At 39.1% G+C, this 4648-nt stretch overlaps 1 pseudogene; it reads right to left on the reverse strand.

The window, feature by feature from the left end:
• Positions 1-4222: 4222 nt before the first annotated feature.
• On the reverse strand, positions 4223-4401 carry LOC137593264 (U2 spliceosomal RNA; annotated as a pseudogene).
• Positions 4402-4648: the final 247 nt, after the last annotated feature.

The raw sequence follows: 4648 nt of genomic DNA on the forward strand, positions 1-4648 counted from the left end.
TGTGCACATAACAAGGTCATTAATAAGAACTTAATTCACTAACAAATGATGAAATTGAACTATGGCTAGAAACAACCAGCGATGCACTCAGTACACGAAAAGCTGAGGACACCCCTTAATTTTTAAAAGTATTTGTGTTTCTTATTGTGAACAGAAAAGTATGTTTCTTTTCCCATGCATCTCTACCAGGTAGGATCTTTGGCGAAGCAGCAGTTAAATGTAAATGAAGGGGTGTGTGTTGCAGCCTTCATTAAAGCACTGAAAGAGAAAAAAAGAATCTTAAAGCAGGATTTTCGGAAAAACAGATTTTAACAGGACCGACTCATTTCTGTAATTACAAAATAGCATTAGAATTATATGATCACGGGGGGTGGGGGGGGTCAAATTTGTATGATTTTTTCCTTTGTACACTGTAAACCTTTTTATAAATGACCTCAAAAAGAGCAAATATCTAAGAAATATTAATAGGATTTTGAAACAATTATCTTTCACATTACAGATATCATTACTATATTGTTATCAAGCAGCAAAAAAAAAAAAACAGTTGTTGCTGGCTGTTATTCCAAACAAGAAGCTTTCCCCTGTGGTTTCAAATCCATTTATTGACTATAGAAGTGAACCGAAGAGCTCCAGGGTGTGTGATGCATCTTAAATGTTCATTCAGTATCCTGTAACTTTACGAGTGTGTCTGCTTTCTTTTTCCTCTGTCAGTGATGATTTAATATTTCAGATTACTCTTTTTCTCCAGAGTACCCCACAGTCTTAGAAAAAAGGTCTCACTGGGAAGCAAGTCAGTTACCAGTTTGTGTGTTGTGTGTGAGAGAGAAAGTTAAAATCAGTTTTCTTAGTTTGACAAACGAAAGTTGTTGTATTTTAGCACACAAAATGGTATCTATGTTATGTTTTCTTTACTATTCTTTTTACGAGTGATTCAATTATGTGAACTATGTGTCTTCCTGTTCGTCGGGCCATGGTGAAAAACAGTTACTGGTGACAGCTGTGTATTGGATTAGACCAGGAGTTGGCAACCCACGGGTTTGGAACCGCATGCGGCTCTTTAGCGCTACCCTTTTGGCTCCCTGGAGTTAAATCACAAAATTAAAAAATTAATGTTGAAAAGAAAAGACAGATATTCTACTCATAACTACAATTCTTTACAAAGCAAGACTTTTAAAACACTTTTTAATGACACTTTTTCTTGTATATGACCGTACTAGGAATTTCAACATTTCTGTCTACGAAGGTTTTCGTCATAGCCTGTGGCACGTTTCAGCGCAACGCTTTGCCGGGCTGGTAGCTGTTGTAAACAAATGAGGGGCGTGTGATGGGCCATGGATCCAATTTCCAATGAAAAGAGAACGATAACTGACAAGAAAGAGAAGATTCAAGGAAGAATGGACCAATAATTTGCTTTCATTGCCAATATGAATGAATTATTTAATGAGTTAATTTATTTCGAATAACAAAACAAAATAAAATAACAATAATAAAAAATAAAAAATTCACCGGAAATGTGTGAACACTGTCCAAAAAGGAGTAGGAAGAAGTGTAAACATGTTAAACTCCTACCCCTTTTTTCTCAAAAATAATTTTAAAAAAAATACTCATTGCAAAATACTCGCTAATAATGCTGCCAGCCAATAGAATGTGTGTACGGTATCACGTGACTGCCTACCAAAAATCCGTGATGAGGTGAAGTCGCGAGTGTTGATGCACGAATGCGCGAGGGTGCACTATATTGATATTCCATGAACTGGTTTAACATTCAGGTCATTGTATTGTTCATCTGTGTAGTAGCAACATGTGTTGTTCAAGTGGTCAAAGAAGTTACAGTCCAACTTAATACACACCTCACAGTTTGTAGTCCATGTTGATTAAATTTTTCCCTGCTTTCTCAGAATGCATACTTTCCTGGCAATTTCTGCATTTTTCTTAGTCAGGTGCTCATTCACATACACATCTCACCCCTTGAGCTTTCTTCCTTGCTTGAGGAATGCATCCTTGTACTTCCTACTATGGCACACATCAATGTCACTGTTATTTACTGAAATGCCTTTGCCGTTGAAAAATGTAATCACCTTTTGCTCGATGTAATCCTGGTCAGAGACGATGGGTCCACTGCTGCCTGCTGGTGACTCCTGTTCTGGGAGCTGTCGAAGTCGGCAGTGAGACACACGGAAGTTCACCTCGATTACGTATTTTGAGTAGAAACGTGGGTTAATATTCTGGTGTCTTAAAACATAAATTATATCATCTCTTGTAAATCCAGAGAGTTATAATCTCAGTCCTCTGGTCCTCGCTTTCTATATGCTGTGACCCGTAATTTTTTGTGGCTCCCGACAGATTTCATTTTAGTTTTTTTGGATCAATATGGCTGTTTGAACATTTTTGGTTTTGGACCCTTTGATTACACTCTTTGCTTTACACTCTTTGATTACACTCCGATGAAATGCATTCAATTCTTGAGTTTGTGCTGTCACCAACTAAACAACAAATATAACGCACACTGCTGGGATTTCTCTCCATTGCATCAATGATGCCTCCTAGCCTCTGACAGCTACACCAGTATCAAAGGGCAAGTGTTCATTTAAGTTCCAGGAGCAAATCCATTATTTCCTCTGTGCCTCTTCCTGTTAGTGTGTAGAGGTGATTGTGCTTAGGTGAATGTAGGTGCGCACATTTAATCATGGTTCACTGTACATTTCTAAGGCAATCAAAAGCACAGGTGTGCTGCAGGTCTTGGCCTACTTCCGACTAATTTTGTGTTCATCCTGCCACATATCGAACGAGGTGAAAAGTTGTATGTCACTGAGGGGAAATGTGGAAAAAGAAACATTTCAACCGTTTATCTTTTTTTTTCAGTTTCTCACAGTCATCCTCCTATCGGATGATTCTCTCCAGGTCCAAAACTCCCACTGCAATCCTATTTTCCATCATTTGTTTTAAACATTCATCTTGCTTTCCTCAGCCTCACTTAAAAGCATACATGGAGCAATTAAATTGAAGCCTCTAACTGATGACTGTCATTACATACATACGTGAAAGACAGAGCCGCTACCAAGGCCTGAGAAAATAGAATACGAGAAATGGAAACATAACATTTCCTCAAGCAACGCATCTTTACTGTATTGCCATCTGTGTGTGTGTGTGTATGTGTGTGTGTGTGTGCGTGCGTGCGTGCGTGCGTGCGTGTGTGCGTGCGTGTGTGCGTGAGTACGTGTGTGTGAGTGTAAGTGCATGTGTGTGTGTGTGTGTGTGGTGTGTGGTGTGTGCGTATCTGTAGGTTATAGGTAACAAGAATCCATAGGGAAGATGCACCACCCGATAAACAACGGAGCTCTACTAGATCATCAAAAATAAAAGACTGCTCTGCAGTTCTGTTATCGGTTGCTATGAAAACAAGCGGACTGTGAGATACTGAAAGAACTGACATTGCAGTACTTATTTCTTTTTCTTTATGTGTGTGTGTGCGTTTATATATATATATATATATATATATATATATATATATATAATTTATATATATATACTGTGTATATATATATAGTATATACTGTGTATATATATAGTATATACTGTGTGTGTGTGTGTGTGTGTGTGTGTGTGTGTGTGTGTGTGTGTGTGTGTGTGTGTGTGTGTGTATATATATATATATATATATATATATATATATATATATATATATATATATATATATATATATATATATATACAGAGAGAGAAAGAGAGAGAGAGAGAGAGAGAAATTTTTAATTTTATTAACTATTAATCCCCGAAGGAGAATAAGGATTCCACTCTACACACAGGTTAGTAGTTTCATGGATCTATATATAGTGTGTACAGGCCCGTAACACACACACACACACACACACACACACACACACACACACACACACACACACACACAGACACACAGACACACACACACACACACACACACACACACACACACACACACACACATACACACACACACACACAGGGCCAGTGGGCATGCAGGTGAGGGGGAGATAGAGTGGCAGGCAGTTCCTTCATGGTGCGCCTCCAATGAGCAACTTGTAAAGGGGACAGCGCCTTGCTCATGGGTGCCTCGGCAGTGCTCTGGAGGTGAGCTGATACCTTCCCCTGTTCACACTCCGAAGTAACTGGGTGGGAGTCTGAATCAAACCGCTAATCTTGGAACATTTCATGACCTCTGTACCACTGAGCCACTGCTACCCGAAAGAGATGCACTGTTCCCGGAGCTACTGCAATACCAGGTCGATGCGTGGAGTGGGTGGAGCAAGCCCCTATTCCATCTTTCTGTTCCAAAAGTCAGTTTAATATATGGGGACGTATCAGATATGAAGCTGATAAGAACAAATACTACACTTGATCTTAGCCAAATGGCCGAGAAGCATGATTTGGGATTTGTCAAAAAAACAGAGGGGAGAGGGTTTCTCTTAAATCATGAAGAAAATCAGAAATCAGCACCCCAAATTCTTTTTCTGGTTAATGTTAGGCCCTATGAGCATGAAGTCAACAATTGAACACTCACATTTAAGACAAACCTAAACACATGAAACATTACTTTGCCGGCCACGATGTTGAAGATGGCCTAATTAAGCTTCAGGACCATAGATAAGAGCCACACACAACTATGGCAAGA

Source organism: Antennarius striatus, chromosome 3, assembly GCF_040054535.1.
Source record: "Antennarius striatus isolate MH-2024 chromosome 3, ASM4005453v1, whole genome shotgun sequence".
Taxonomy (NCBI): Eukaryota; Metazoa; Chordata; class Actinopteri; order Lophiiformes; family Antennariidae; genus Antennarius; species Antennarius striatus.